The sequence below is a fragment of the Mustelus asterias genome, chromosome 2, assembly GCF_964213995.1.
Source record: "Mustelus asterias chromosome 2, sMusAst1.hap1.1, whole genome shotgun sequence".
NCBI lineage: Eukaryota > Metazoa > Chordata > Chondrichthyes > Carcharhiniformes > Triakidae > Mustelus > Mustelus asterias.
This window is the reverse complement of record NC_135802.1, coordinates 60,443,364-60,460,833: the sequence shown is the minus strand read 5'-3', so window position 1 is coordinate 60,460,833 and position 17,470 is coordinate 60,443,364.

Sequence of the window (17,470 nt, the reverse complement as noted above, 5' to 3'; positions counted from 1 at the left end):
ACCCAAAGACTGTTCGTGGACATTACAGGAAAGTGACTACAATAACCAGATTGGGCTCGTACCCTATTCCATGGTTGGAGGACTGTATCGAAAAAGTGGGATAGCAAAAGCTCATTACAAAAATAGACTTGCTAAAAGGATATTGGCGAGTACATTTATCAGAAAGGCCAAAGGAGATTTCAGTCTTTGTCACACCAAAGTTCAGTTCAAAGTCATGGGCCAGAATGTTACGGCCATTCACGCTGGCAGGTTTACCCATCCCACTGCAGTGAATGGAGATTTTGCTTGGCGCGAAAGTCTCCGACATCGCTGCAGCGGGAGCATGGTGTGAATTGCTGGTAAGATCACACCCTTGGTGTTTGGAATGATATATGCACCTGCAACTTTCGAGAAACTAACTAATAGGATAATTAATGGACTGAACCAGAGTATGCTGATTTGTGTGATGGATTGGGCTACATTCACGACACTTTGTAGTTCCTGGTGGTCTTGGGCAGAGCAGGAGCCATACCAAGCTGATACAACCAGAAAGAATGCTTTCTATGGGAGATAACTTCAAAATTCATTTAAATTTTTAAGTACTTCCCCATTATCCAATTGAATTTGAGGGAAGTCATTTTAAGAATTGAGGTGTTCCATGACCTTCAGGACTGTTACAGAAATATTAATATTTTTTTCATGAGCATGGACTCAAAATGTGGAAGCCAAGTTTTAACGTAGCCAAATTCTGCAATTTGCAAACTGCAGGACTGGAACAGACAGTGTTCAGTTCCTCTCCAGCCCTTTACTGGTATGGCCTCTGGGAATCTGGTAATTACATTCATGATTCTCAACAAGTACTGATTTCCACTCTTTGTCTTAGGAAGGGATCCCATACAACCTTAAAGTTTTAAAGTAAAGTTTATTCATTAGTCATAAGTAAGGCTTACATTAACACTGCAATTAAGGTATTGTGAAATTCCCCTAGTCACCACACTCGGCGCTTGTTCAGGCCAATGTACCTAGCCAGCACATCTTTCAGATTGTGGGAGGAAACCAGAGCATCCAGAGGAAACCCACGCAGACACGGGGAGAACATGCAAACTCCACACAGACAGTGACCCAAGCTAGAAATTGAACCCAGATCCCTGGCGCTGTGAAGCAGCAGTGCTAACCACTGTGCTACCGTGCTGCCCCAACCTATTAGGAATCTTGTGAAAGGTTCCTCAAATGCTGGAAGAAGAATTGAAGGTGCCACTTTTATTATCAAATTGCACTTCAGTCTCCTTGCCTTGTCTCCTAAATTTCTCCTCGTGTTTCAACTTATGCCCATGTGATCTTGTTATCACACAATCAGAAAATAACCCAGGGTTTTCTAACTGCAACACGTCTGTGGATTGCTTTTCAATAGACTGTTGGACTACATTAGACATCACTATCATCTGTGATCCAGCCATATCGTTCCCCAAGATAAATTGAACTTCTGCAATAGTCAATTTCTCTAATATTCCAACAATCACTTACATAAGAACATGAGAAATAGGAGCAGGAGTAGGCCATCAAGCCCCTCGAGCCTGCTCCACCATTCAATAAGATCATGGCTGATCTGAAGTGGATCAGTTCCACTTACCCGCCTGATCCCCATAACCCCTAATTCCCTTACCAATCAGGAATCCATCTATCCGTGATTTAAACATATTCAACGAGGTAGCCTCCACCACTTCAGTGGGCAGAGAATTCCAGAGATTCACCACCCTCTGAGAGAAGAAGTTCCTCCTCAACTCTATCCTAAACTGACCCCCCTTTATTTTGAGGCTGTGCCCTCTAGTTCTAGCTTCCTTTCTAAGTGGAAAGAATCTCTCCCCCTCTACCCTATCCAGCCCCTTCATTATCTTATAGGTCTCTATAAGATCCCCCCTCAGCCGTCTAAATTCCAACGAGTACAAACCCAATCTGCTCAGTCTCTCCTCATAATCAACACCCCTCATCTCTGGTATCAACCTGGTGAACCTTCTCTGCACTCCCTCCAAGGCCAATATATCCTTCCGCAAATAAGGGGACCAATACTGCACACAGTATTCCAGCTGCGGCCTCACCAATGCCCTGTACAGATGCAGCAAGACATCTCTGCTTTTATATTCTATCCCCCTTGCGATATAGGCCAACATCCCATTTGCCTTCTTGATCACCTGTTGCACCTGCAGACTGGGTTTTTGCGTCTCATGCACAAGGACCCCCAGGTCCCTTTGCACAGTAGCATGTTGTAATTTTTTTCCATTTAGGTAATAATCCAATTTGCTATTATTTCTTCCAAAGTGAATAACCTCGCATTTGTCAATGTTATACTCCATCTGCCAGATCCTCGCCCACTCACTCAGCCTGTCCAAATCTCTCTGCAGACCTTCTACGCCCTCCACACGATTCACTTTTCCACTTATCTTTGTGTCGTCTGCAAACTTTGTTACCTTACACTCAGTCCCCTCCTCCAGATCGTCTATATAAATGGTAAATAGTTGAGGCCCCAGTACCGATCCCTGCGGCACGCCACTAGTTATCATCCGCCAACCAGAAAAGCACCCATTTATTCCGACTCTCTGCTTCCTGTCAGATAGCCAATCCCCAATCCACGCTAACACCCTACCCCCAACTCCGTGTGACCCAATCTTCTTCAGCAACCTTTTGTGAGGCACCTTATCAAATGCCTTTTGGAAATCCAAAAACACCGCATTCACCAGTTCCCCTCCGTCAACCGCACTAGTCACATCTTCATAAAAATCCAACAAGTTCGTCAAGCACGACTTTCCCCTCATGAATCCATGCTGTGTTTGCTTAATCGAACCATTCTTATCCAGATGGTCTGCTATTTCTTCTTTAATAATGGATTCCAGCATTTTCCCAACTACAGACGTTAAGCTAACCGGCCTGTAGTTACCCGCCTTTTGTCTATTTCCTTTTTTAAACAGCGGTGTAACATTAGCCATTTTCCAATCCACCGCCACTACCCCAGAATCCAACGAATTTTGATAAATAACCACTAACGCATCCGCTATTACCTTTGACATTTCTTTCAGTACCCTGGGATGCATTCCATCCGGGCCCGGGGACTTGTCCACCTTCAGTCCCGTTAGTCTACCAAGCACTGCCTCCCTGGTAACATTAATTGTATTGAGTACCTCTCCTCCTACCAACCCTCTATCGTTAATATTCAGTAAACTATTTGTGTCTTCCACCGTGAAGACCGACACAAAAAACTTATTTAAAGTTTCAGCCATTTCCTCATTTCCCACTATTAAATCCCCCCTCTCGTCCTCCAAGGGTCTAACATTCACTCTTGCCACTCTATTCCTTTTTGAAGACTTCTCTAGTCTTCAAATTACTTTTCAAATTCAAGGTATACAAAGGAATTTTCTTTGTTTCCCCGTGAATTTTCCTGAATTACCAGAAGGTTCACACAGTAACACAGTGGTTAGCACTGCTGCCTCACAGTGCCAGGGACCCGGGTTTAATTCCTGGTATGGGTGGTTGCCTGTGTGCTTCGCGTGCTCCATTTTCCTCCCACAGTCCGAAAGACATGCTGCTAAATTCTCCCTCTGTACCTGAACAGGCGCTGGAGTGTGGCGACTCGGGGATTTTCACAGTAACTTCATTGCAGTGTTAATGTAATCCTACTTGACACTAATGCCAGCTCTACCTTGTATACCTGAAAAGATTTTTCACACACAGACAAAATCTTTAAATAGTTTTGCCACCTGCTACTCACCATAACTTTGAATAGGCTTTGCATTCATTTTCACACATTCAGCCTGCGCTGTTGTTCACGTTTCTCTTTGAATAAATCTTACCGGCTTATCTTGTTCTAAAGCCTCAAACTTCATAGCTCCCTTCTTGTTTTCTACTGGTCCAGTTGGTTTGCCAACTAAATTCCCAGCACACTGAAGTGGTGTGGCCAATTTTATTGCAATGAAAACATCTATCTTTTTCATATCCCTTCCACCCTCAGCACATTCTCTTTTATTCTGAGGTATAACCTCCTTGAAATCTGCAGCTCTCCCTTCTCTTATTTGACTTCCTACCCTCTGCTCACCTTCCCATTTTCTATCTTTCTCAGATCAAACATGTGTAAAGAAAAAGGTTTCATCTATGGACCAGCTCATAATCAGCTGTTAGCTCTGCTGCCTGCTTAGCAGTTTTAACATTTTGTTCCTCCTCATGAGTTCTTATCACTGAAGGTAGTAAATTTTCAAATTCTTCCAAAAGAGTCACTTCTCTAAGGGTTGTATAGGTTCCCTCAATTTTTATTGCTCTTATCCATCTGTCAAAATGATTCTGTTTAACTCTTAGAAATTCAATACAAGTTTGTCCAAGCCATTTCCTTATATTTTGAAACTTTTGTCCCAGAGGCAAACTTGAAACAATTGCCATCAACTGTAATTTTTGCAATTTGGTATAACGTGAGGAAAGGTTTAAAATCCAGAGACTAATGTCCCAGACGCTTTGTGATGATTTTAAATACATTAAATGTTCATTAAGAAGTAAAGCAAACAGCAATAAAGCAAACTAGAAATACATCTAACTAAGACAATGGCTATGTATCATTTCATATCATGCACTCAGTTTGGGTTCTGCCAGGGTCACTCACCTCCTGACCTCATTACAACCCTGATACAAGAAGTGAGGTGAGAGTGATTGCCCTTTCCACTAAGCTAGCATTTGATCAAGTGTGGCACCCAGGAGCCCCAACTAAACTAGATTCAATGGGGATCATTGAGAAAGCTTTGCATAGGTTTGAGTCATACCGAGAACAGAAGAAGTTGACTGTTGTTACATAGAAAGATAAAAAATAGGTGCAGAAGAAGGCCATTTAGCCCTTCAAGCCTGCTCCACAATTCAACATGATCATGAATGATCCTCAATCTCAATGCCATATTCCAAATTTGAGTTATTGGAGGTCAATCATCCCAGCCCCAGGACAACAATGCAGGAGTTCCTCAGGGTAGTGTCCTAGGCCCAACCACCTTCAGCTGCTCTATTAATGACCTTCCTTCCATCATAAGGTCAGATGTGGAGATGTTCATGGATGATTGACAATATTTATCATTATTTGTGATTTCCCCTTGCAGCAGTATATCTTGTAGATAATACACATTCCTGCCACTGTGTGTCGATGGTGGAGGGAGTGAATTTTTAAGGTGGTGGTTGGGGTGCCAATCATGTAGGCTACTTTGTCCTGGATGGTGTTGAGCTTCATGAGTGTTATTGGAGCTGCACTCAGCCAGACAAATGGAAAGCATTCCATCACACTTTTGACTTGTGCTTTGTAGATCACAGCATCGTTATGGTGTGGAAGGAAGCCATCCAGCCCATCATATGTGAACTTTCTCCAAATAAGCATTGACATAATGCCTTTTCCCTGTACCCATGCATATTGTTTCTATTCAAATAATCATCTAATGCCCTCTTGAATTTCTCGATTGAACTTGCCTCAACCACACTTCCAGGCAATGCATTCCAGACCCAAATCACTCATTGTTTGAAAAAGCTTTTTTTCACATTACATTTGCTCCTTTTCCAAATTACTTTAAATCTGTGCCCTCTTGTTCTTGATCCTTTTACGAGGAGGAACAATTTCTCCCTATTAATTCTGTCCAGCTCCCTCATGATTTTGAGCATTTCTATCAAATCTCCTCTTAACCTTCTCTCCAAGGAAAACAGTCCAAACCTCTCCAATCTATCTTCATAACTGAAGTTTCTCATTCCGGGAACCATTCTTGTAAACCCCTTCTGCACTCTCTCCAATGCGTTCACATCTTTCCTATAGTGTGGTGCCTAGGACTGTACATAATACTCTAGCAGAGGTCTAACTAGTGTTGTATATAAGTTCAGCATAACCTCATTGCTCTTGTACTCAAAGCCTCTATTAATAAAGCTCAGAATACAATATGCTTTAATAACTGCTCTCTTGAACTGTCCTACCATCTTCAATGATCTATGCACTTATGCACCCAGGTCCCTTTGCTCCTGCATCACCTTAAGAATTTTAAACAAATTACATATTGTCTCTCCAATATGCTTCACCTCGCACTTCTCCACACACATCTCTGCCACCTATTTGCCACTCCACCAACTTGTGTATGTCTTTTTGAAGTTCTACACTGTCCACCTCATGTTGGCTGCCAGTCTTTTCCCATAATCCCTCTTTGCTTCTCTACTGTGCTTTTTACCTTCCTCGTGGTTCTCAACTGTATTTTCCATCTGACACCTGTCATAAACACATTTTTTCTTCTTTATCTTAATCTCTGTCTCTTTTGTCATCTAGGGAGCTCTGGATTTGTTTTCCTGACCTTTCCCATTTGAGGGAATATACCTTGACTCTGCCTGAAAGTAGCCCATTGGTCAGCTACAGTCTTTTCCACCAACGTTCATTGCAGTCTAACCGGCCCAGCTCTGTTCTTGCCCCATTGAAATCAGCTCTCCAGTTAATTATTCTTATTCTGAATTGCCTATTGTCCTTTTCTGTTATCATCCTAAACCTTATGTAACCATGACCACTGTCTACTAAGTGTTCCTCTACTGACATTTGGGCACGATCTTACTGGCTCACCACACCAGTCGATCAGTGTGGTGAGCGAGGAAGATTGCACAGGAGGTTAAAAAATGGATTCATGCCCGCTTTCGTATCCTCCCGGCTCTGTTTTGCCAGCGGGAACGGCTTTGTACCCAGAAAGGGCGTGAAGCCTATTTACATAAAACTAAAGTATGTTAAAAGGACTTCGCTGCTCCTGCATGTCTTCTTCCAGCCTCACAACTGCTTCCCCTCTCGCTGGCAAGACGTGCGGGGGGGGGCACGGTTGTGCAGGGAGGTGCTGTGCAAGGGGGGGGGGGGGGGTCATGTCAGGGGTCCACAAGGGGAATCATCGGGAGGGTCCTGATGTCCCGATGTCAGTGACCCATGTTGGTGTGGCGGGGTAGCAATGCTGCCGATGACTGGGGGAGAGGGTGGTCTGATGTCTGAGGGGAGGGGTGGGATGAGGTCTCCCAGTTCAGTAGGAGATTGGAGTGCTCTGAGCAATGGCACCTGAGCACTCTGAAGCCGGCCTCCACGCTGTACCTAGGCTCCGCCCACCCCTCCAGCACAAAGCTCCCAGCTGTCAGAAAATCTGACAGAGTGCAGAAAGATTGCAGTACCGAACACACCCAAAAAAACCTGTGCGGAACACTCCCATTTTCATGCTGTTATGACTCAGGATTATTTTGGGAAGATTCCACTCTTGGTCTTCTCGGCTCACTTATTTCCAAGAACTAGGTTCATTCTTGGTGGACTGTGACACATACTGCTGCAGAAAATGTTCCTGAACACAATCTCGGAAATCTAGGAAAGCTTTCCAGAACAGAATCCACCCTTTACATTTCCTCCGTCTCAGTCTACACTTGGATAATTAAAGTCCCCCATTAAAACTATTCTATAATGTTTACATCTCTCTGTAATTTCCCTGCAGATTTGATCCTCTGTATCTTTCTCACTAGTTGGTGGTCTATAAACTACTCCGAGCAACATAATTGCACCCTTTTTGTTCCTTAGCTCTCATCAAATTGCTTCTGTCCTTGAACTCTCTGGAACATCATCTTTCTCCAGTATTGCAAAGCTCTGAAACAATACTGCCATCCCTCCCTCCCCCTTTCCCTCATTTCCTATCTTTTCTGAACACCTTGTATCCAGAAATATTTAACACCCAGTCCTGCCCTTCCTTAAGCCAAGTCCGTGTTATCACCACATCATATTTCCACAATACAGTCTGCATCTGTAACTCCCCAATCTTATTTACTACACTTTGTCATTCACATACATGCATAGTAACCCTGATTTAGACATTATTGTTTCCCTACTCTGACTTCACATATCAGCTTACTATTCTCCAGATGAGTGCTATTTGTCTCTCCCAGTACTTTGCAATATTTTTCTTGGTTCCCATATCCCCGCTGAGTTAGTTTAAAGCCCTTCCAATAGCACTAGTGAAATGCCTCCCCAGGAACTCAGTCCCAGCTCCGTTCAGTGTAACCCATCCATTAGTACAGGTACTAATACCCCCAGAGCCACTCCCAGTGTCCCAGGAATATAAAGCCCTCCCTCCTGTACCATCTTTCTAGCCATGCTTCATTTGTCTTATTTTCCCCTTTCTGTACTCACTTTCATGTGGCACAGGGAGTATTCCATTTGAGGGCCAATTGCCAATGTTCTGCCTAGGTCCTTAAATTCTGATTGCAGGACCCCATTGCCCCTTCCTATCTAAGTCATTGGCGCCAATGTGGATCATGAACTCTGGCTGTTCACTGTCCTCCACAAGAATGTCCTGCAGCCTCACTGAGACATCTTTGGCCCTGGCACCAGGGAGGTAACATATCATCCTGGGGTCATGTTTATGGCCACAGAAACACCTGTGGTTTGGCTAACTGATGAATCCCCCTCATTATTGCTTTTCCCTTCCTTCCTGCACATCCAAGATGGTGGACAGGCTTTGGGGAATCAGAAGGCACAAGATTCCTAGCCTCTGACCTGCTCTTGTAGCAACCGTACTTATACGGAGCTTGGTCAAACAGGTAGATTTTGAAAGGGCTTATAAGAAGGAAAAAAAGAGTTTGAGAACTTGAGGGAGGGAATTCCAGATCATGGGGTCTAAAATAGTGAAGGCTTAGCCTCCAATTGTGAGGTGAAGAGTGAGAGAAGAGTAAGAGTAGTCTGAGGTATGTAGAGTTCTCAGTTGTAGAGTTGAAGGAGGTTACAAAGATAGGGAGGGGGTGTAGGGGCTGGAGGAGGTTACAAAGATAGGGTGGAGCCAGAACATAGAGAGATCCGAACACAATGCTGAGAGTTTTAAATTTGAGACATTAATGGAATGAGAGCCAATCATCAGTCAGCAAGCACATGCTCAATGAGTGTGTGGGATTGTTTGGAGGTTGGGCAGCAAGTTATTGGATAGGGTCAAGTGCATGGAGAATGGAATGTGGGTAGCCAAACAAAAGAGCATTGGGGCAGTTAAGTCTGAAGGTAATAAAAGCATTGACACAGATTTAATGTGGGTGCCTGAGGCTGGGCTGAAGGTGGTGATGTTACAGAGGTGGAAATAGATATTCATTGTAATACAGAGATTATGGGGTGAAGCTCAGATTGGGATCAAATATGATCCTCAGGGACTACAGGTAGCAGTGGTTATGTTACGAGGCTTGTTGTTCCGAGGCCAGGACTAATTGTTTGGAGATTTGGGTTCAAATTCCATTTGAATTCAGTGAATTATATAAACGAGGGGAAAAAAACTAGCATCAGTAATGATAATTGTCTAACTACTGGGTTATTGTAAAAACCCATTTGGCTCATTAGTTTCTTTTAGGGAAGGAAATTTACCATCATTTTCCAGTATGGCCTATGTTGTGGGTCTGGAGCCATATGATGTGATTGATTCTTAAGCTGAAATGGTGAGCAAATGGATCAGTTGTCAAGAAAATTGCACGCCATTGCCTTCTCAAGGACAATTGGGGATGGGTAATAAATGCTGGCCTTACCAATAGCATCAGCATTCTGTGAATTAATAAAAAGTCTATGAAAGATGGAAACAAATATTTTCCTTGTGCAGGTGCTAATGGTCTATTTTCAGCACTCTCTGTCTTGGTGCAGGTAGCTACAATTTGGTCTTAATTTGTTTCCTCTGGTTAATCAGCCTGGTTTGACATATTCCTGAGGAACAAATTAGGTGTTTCTGATACTAATCTTAAAAAAAAAAGGTTGCATTACTGTTTGCCTATAAATATAAAATCTTTACAGTCAATTAGTGTTTAGAGATGGAGCGTTGGGTTGAGTGCTGTCCCACTGAAGCAAAGCTATTCATTGTGCACGGGCAAATATTTAGCTACCATCAGTGAAAGCTCTGCTCATTTGAAGCCAGTCAAAATCATGCAACAGTGAAGTTAATGATAGTGATTACCATGTCCAATAAATACAGGTAAACACAAATGCTTTATTTTAATAACAGAAAAGGAACACAGCTCGTCTGCCACCAACTCATTTAGATTAATTGCAGGCAACACTGTGGTATAGTACATTGGTGTCACTTAGAAGAACCAAGGTTTACAGCAATAATTATGCTGTCAGCTGGGCTATTGAACCAAGGGAGATAGAGAATCAGCAGGTGCACTAACTTAAACCCATCTTCATACATCTCATGGTAGCTGGTTTTTATGTGATAATTAGACTGAAAACTGGCTAAGCAATAGAAAGCAGACAACAAAGCTTCCTGCTGATTCAGTGTATCTATCCAGCAAATAGCTAAGACCAGAGAAAATGAAGTTTGGATTGTCAGTTTCTACTGAGGCGTCCACAGAGGGACACCATAATTGGACCTCAAGTGATGGTGATGTTGGGGTCAGCTGGGCTGAATGAAAGGGGGAGAAAATTTGAGCTTGATTGCATCCCTGGCTGCTGACCTCAGGACCTTTAACTGGAGGTCAGGAAAATCTGCCATTTGACATCAATTGGTTACGTTCTTTTCATTGGCCAGGCCATAAAAAAGTTTATTTTTAAATCTGGAAACTAGCTATATGGATGCTTTTACTGATTTTGCTTAGCTCAGAAATACATGGAGTGGAAATGAAAATCTGTAAGTTGGGATTTTCCTCCTGCTCCACTGTGAGTTTTGCAACGGCAGGAGGCAATGTTCTGCTCGCTGGCGGCAGCATCTTACGGTCCTGCCATTGTCAATGAAGTTTCCTGTTGAACGCACCCCTTTCTGCCAAGAAACCCACGGCAGGCGTGCGCCTTTGGCGGGACCGTAAGATCCCACCGGCTTGAACGTTAGCAAGATTTCGGCAGAAGTGTTCCAAAATATATGTGTAGCAGACTTTTCAAATTCCTTTTCTCTGATAGAGTTTTTTTCTTGATGATTGAAGTAAAGGGAGTTGAATCTCAGTTTAGGATTAAGTATTGTGCTGATATGGAGCAAAATGTTACTCAGACTGAGAAGCCAACGAGAGGAATCAGTATCAACGGAACAGAGTTTCTGCCAAAAACGATGCTCCAATCTTCCTGGCTTTAACATCCATGAACACAAAAGTGGTCATGAAGTTGGAAAATGGAGGACAGATACAGATGGGTATTGCCAGTGTAAATATGAAGCAATTCTGTATCCGTGGATAATAATCACCAAGAAGCATCATATTAAAGAGGAAGGGAGAGGATGCAACTAGTTTTCTCCAAACTAGTTTAAAATATCATTTCTTAAACAAAGTTTGAGGTTGGCTAGGGCCTTTTTCAATATCCGTTATCTCTCATTTAACTAAGCATTGGTTTTCTTTCTGACTCTTGATCTGATTGTTTTTGTTTAGATGTTTTCAGTTGTTTGGCATAATTGCCATTCCTCTCCAGCACAATGTTTCCTTGTTTCCCGATTGTTGAAACTTCCAATCAAAAGAAATAAATTTTATGGCACAGAAAGAGGCCACTTGATCCATTGTCTCTGCAGTGACCAAAAGATAAGCCACCCAGCTTAATCCCACATACCAGTTTATGAACAGTTTACTTTGCACTTTGCTAACTTTCGCAAACTAACCGCTAGTGCTTCGCAAATATCCGTCCTGATTTCCATACCTACCCTGAGATACAGATCATCCTTCTGGAAGAAATATATTAGAGTTTCTACTTTGATCAGACAAAATCCAGGAAACACAGTGGATGATGTATAGACAGTACCTCCCCTGAACCTCCAAGAAATAAATATTGCTTATAATGGTTTACATCTGAAGTATAATATGAGGGGGGTGAGAGACATCAGCGGGGGCCATTTTGCAGTCTTCCCGCTGGGCCCACAGTCTCCGCGGCTAAGATTTCCAGTGTAACCAGCTCCAATTACAATATGGAAATCATGATTTATATTTCATTAGTGGGTCTGGGACTGGAGTCTCCGGGCCCACTGATATCTTCCTCCCCCCCCCCCCCCCCCCCCTCCCCCGGCCAGGAGTGGTTCAGTCCAACAGGGTCTACAACAGTTCCCCACAAAGGGGGAACTGGCAGCCGACCCAGTTGGAGGGAAGAGAGGCCAATGAGACCCCATCAGGAGGTCGGGGGTAAGGGAGAGTGCCTCCTGGGCAGTGCCAGTCTTGCACCCTGGCACTGCCCAAAAGGCAAGTTGACACTGCCCACCGGGCATCGGGCAGTGCCAAGGATGGAGCCAGAGGGAGTGGGGCCTATTGAGGGGGGCGATTGGTGGGAGTGGGGGGGGGGGGTCCTGCTGCCACTCTGCACAGGGATCACAGGCAGAGGGAGGGAGGACGGTAATCGGGGTTGTCCATCAGGGTCGGGGGGGTGGTGGGGGGGATCAGGACTGGTCATTGGTGGGGGGTCGGGGCTGCTGGAGGGGATCAGGAAATCATGGTTGGTGGAGAAACGGGGTCAGGGAGATAGGACTGGCTGGTGGGCAGGCGGGGGTACCGGGGCTTGCCCGGGGGGGTTCTGGGAGGCCAGTGATTAGGGGTGAGGGATTCGCAAGGCCAGCGATGGGGGGGATACAGGGCTGGCCAGCAATCGGGAAGCCGGCAATGTGGGGCCACTGCATATGCACCAATCACCGCCTCTCCAGCGGGAATAAGCCCGCCCACTGATGTTCAGGGTGGATCTCGCTGAGGCACTCTGCAGTGCACAGAGTGTCAGAGATTCGCTCTGGAAATCACACTGAAAAAACCAATAAGATTTACTCCCATTTTCCTGCAAACTGGGGACTTAGAATATTTTGGGAGAATCCTGTTCATTATGTTGGTGAACAATGAAATTATGGTTGTGAACCATTTGAGTTACCATTCATTGACACTATGGTGTTTGAGTTATGCATTAAGCCCATCAAGGCTGCTGGGCCATTCAATGTGATAAAGGCTGACATACTTGCTGCACTTGCACATTAACCTTCAGTATCTTATTGACGAAGATGTGTTGGGTAGTGGCATCATGCTGGAGTTAGCAGAAATGGCGGAGGATGAAGGTGTGAGAGCAGTAGCCCAGGAGATGAGTCAGGCACAGTTGAAATCCCTGTCAACCACAGTGGGTGGAAAACCATGGTTGAGGAAGAAGGAAGATATATCGGCAGGCCATTTGTAAAGTGACATCATTGGAACAGATGTGACTGAGATGAAGGAACTGAGAGATGGGATGGAGTCCTTACAGGATGTGGGGTGTGAAGAGCTGTAGTCATGGTAGCTGTGGGAGTCGCTGGGCTTGAAATGGACACTGGTGGACAGTTTATCACCAGAAATGGAGACAGAGAGGTCAAGGAAGGGAAGTGCCAGAGATAGACCATGTGAAGCTGATAGAGGAGTGGAAATTGGAAGCAAAATTGATAAATGTTTTCAAGTCCAGACAACAGTATCAAGCAGCACTGAAATAGTTGTTGATATACGGATAAAGCAGTTGTGAAGGGGGTCGGAGCAGGACTGGAAAATAATCCATAAAGAAACAGGCAAAACTAGGACCCATGCGGATACCCATAGCCACACCTTTTATTTGGAGCGATCCTTAACTTCCTTTGTTAGTCGGAGTTAACTGGCTTTTCTTTGTGGGTTTTTGTGCCTTACGTGTAATTGCTGTAAACTATGTGATAATTCTTTGAAGACTATCCATTGTCTATGTACCATCGCATTTTTTAGTGGTTTTTCCTAATCTACCTCAGCTAATTTCCTCCTCATACCTTCATAATTTCCTTTGTTCAAATTTAACACCCTGGCTTCAGATTGAACTACCTCACTTTCAAATACAACGTAAAATTCCATCATATTATGATCACTCATCCCTAAAGTTTCTTTTACAACAAAATTATTAATTAGTCATTTTTCGTTACATAACACTAGATCTGAAATAGCTGGTTCTCCAGTTAATTCCTCAACATACTGTTCTAGGAAACCATCCCTAACGTATTACAGAAACTCGTCCTCAACAAAATAGTGCCACCTGTGACCCCCTTTATATATCAGTGACTTCTATTGAATAACTTACATCAAATTAGGACTTAATTGAAAGGTCTGTTAACCCATTCCTAACACATTACTGGCCTGGTTCTCTGAGAGGGCTGAATGGTTATCCATTCCCTTGCAGCCTGTGCACTCCATACCTGCAGTGTGACGACTCTGTAACCACGCTGTCAGCATTGCTCTCAGCCTTACAGAGGCACAACAGTGACTCGAGTCACCGCTCAAGTTCCGAAAGCCAGAGCTCAGGCTTCTGCAGCAAGTGACACTTCCTGCAGATGTGTGCATCTGGGACACATGGTGCATGCATGACTTCCCACATAACTACAGGATGTACATTTCAATGGGCTGAGCTGACCTGCCATACCATAACTTTAAAACTATTTATTACAATTGGAATAAATAGAATAACTTTCCCCTGCTCACCATTCAGCCCCTTCCTCTGTACCACCTACTGGAGGCTGATAAATGGTAGAAAAGGAACAGAGCACCTCCCTCACCAAACTCTCTAATTCACCAAACTCCCACTTTACGCTTTAAAATGGCACGCCGCTACGGGAAATACAGCGCTGAGGAAGGCCTGTTTCTCTATATTTGGAAAAACAACGGATTCAAGCTTCTGAAAACCAGTTTAAGCTAGTTACATAATTAGCTAATTGTTCTCAGAGAGCCTTGATACCCCGGTTTTAAAGCTGGATTAAACTTTAATTTTCTTAACATATTTGTTCTTTTTTAAGAAGTATTTTTTAGTTAATTAATACATTAAAAAAAAAATGATACATGAAAGAAATTGAGCTTTGAAACTCCTTCACTCACCAGCTCTCAGTATAGACAATTCATATAATATATGTATCACATACTGATGCACGATTAAATCACTCGGGAGGCTAGATTGTACCCGGGAAATAAAGGCTTTTATTACTGACAAGAATGGAGCACACTATATACAATACAATCCCAGACTAAAGGGTCACCAGGCAGTGCAGTGACCTTTATACTTCCCCTGGTAGGCGGAGCCAACTGGAGTGTACCACAGAACAATATCAACAGGTAGAACAGCCCAACCCTAACACCAACAGTAACTACAGTAACATATCTACAAACCCCCATAGTGCTGACCATCCATGGCTCAGCACTCATAGTGGTAACCAACTATGGTTCACCACACATTCTATATAATTAATCTTGATTTATATATGTTAATAAGCAAATTCTTCTGTTGTTTCCAGGTTGTATGGATTTTTGCAGAACTACATTGTACTTCACAGTGCCACACTCTGTACAGGGTGTCTGTCCCAGTGTCACACTCTGTACAGGGTGTCTGTCCCAGTGTCACACTCTGTACAGGGTGTCTGTCCCAGTGTCACACTCTGTACAGAGTGTCTGTCCCAGTGCCACACTCTGTACAGGGTGTCTGTCCCAGTGTCACACTCTCTACAGGGTGTCTGTCCCAGTGCCACACTCTGTACAGAGTGTCTGTCCCAGTGCCACACTCTGTACAGGGTGTCTGCCCCAGTGCCACACTCTCTACAGGGTGTCTGTCCCAGTGTTACACTCTGTACAGGGTGTCTGTCCCAGTGTCACACTCTGTACAGGGTGTCTGTCCCAGTGCCACACTCTCTACAGGGTGTCTGTCCCAGTGCCACACTCTGTACAGGGTGTCTGTCCCAGTGACACACTCTGTACAGGGTGACTGTCCCAGTGCCACACTCTGTACAGGGTGTCTGTCCCAGTGCCAAACTCTGTACAGAGTGACTGTCCCAGTGTCACACTCTGTACAGGGTGTCTGCCCCAGTGTTACACTCTGTACAGGGTGTCTGCCCCAGTGTTACACTCTGTACAGGGTGTCTGTCCCAGTGCCACACTCTGTACAGGGTGTCTGTCCCAGTGCCACACTCTCTACAGGATGTCTGTCCCAGTGTCACACTCTGTACAGGGTGTCTGCCCCAGTGTTACACTCTGTACAGACTGTCTGTCCCAGTGCCACACTCTGTACAGGGTGTCTGTCCCAGTGCCACACTCTGTACAGGGTGTCTGTCCCAGTGCCACACTCTCTACAGGGTGTCTGTCCCAGTGTCACACTCTGTACAGGGTGACTGTCCCAGTGCCACACTCTGTACAGAGTGTCTGCCCCAGTGCCACACTCTGTACAGAGTGTCTGTCCCAGTGTCACACTCTCTACAGGGTGACTGTCCCAGTGCCACACTCTGTACAGAGTGTCTGCCCCAGTGTTACACTCTGTACAGGGTGTCTGTCCCAGTGCCACACTCTGTACAGGGTGTCTGCCCCAGTGTTACACTCTCTACAGGGTGTCTGTCCCAGTGTTACACTCTGTACAGGGTGTCTGTCCCAGTGTTACACTCTGTACAGGGTGTCTGTCCCAGTGTTACACTCTGTACAGGGTGTCTGTCCCAGTGTTACACTCTGTACAGGGTGTCTGTCCCAGTGCCACACTCTGTACAGGGTGACTGTCACAGTGCCACACTCTCTACAGGGTGTCTGTCCCAGTGCCACACTCTGTATAGGGTGTCTGTCCCAGTGCCACACTCTCTACAGGATGTCTGTCCCAGTGTCACACTCTGTACAGGGTGTCTGCCCCAGTGTTACACTCTGTACAGACTGTCTGTCCCAGTGCCACACTCTGTACAGGGTGTCTGTCCCAGTGCCACACTCTGTACAGGGTGTCTGTCCCAGTGCCACACTCTGTACAGGGTGTCTGTCCCAGTGTCACACTCTGTACAGGGTGACTGTCCCAGTGCCACACTCTGTACAGAGTGTCTGTCCCAGTGTCACACTCTCTACAGGGTGACTGTCCCAGGGCCACACTCTGTACAGAGTGTCTGCCCCAGTGTTACACTCTGTACAGGGTGTCTGTCCCAGTGCCACACTCTGTACAGGGTGTCTGCCCCAGTGTTACACTCTCTACAGGGTGTCTGTCCCAGTGTTACACTCTGTACAGGGTGTCTGTCCCAGTGTTACACTCTGTACAGGGTGTCTGTCCCAGTGTTACACTCTCTACAGGGTGTCTGTCCCAGTGTTACACTCTGTACAGGGTGTCTGTCCCAGTGTTACACTCTGTACAGGGTGTCTGTCCCAGTGTTACACTCTGTACAGGGTGTCTGTCCCAGTGTTACACTCTGTACAGGGTGTCTGTCCCAGTGTTACACTCTGTACAGGGTGTCTGCCCCAGTGCCACACTCTGTACAGAGTGTCTGACCGAGTGTTACACTCTCTACAGGGTGACTGTCCCAGTGCCACACTCTGTACAGGGTGACTGTCACAGTACCACACTCTCTACAGGGTGTCTGCCCCAGTGCCATACTCTGTACAGGGTGTCTGTCCCAGTGCCACACTCTGTACAGAGTGTCTGTCCCAGTGCCACACTCTGTACAGGGTGTCTGTCCCAGTGCCACACTCTCTACAGGGTGTCTGTCCCAGTGTTACACTCTGTACAGGGTGTCTGTCCCAGTGCCACACTCTGTACAGGGTGTCTGTC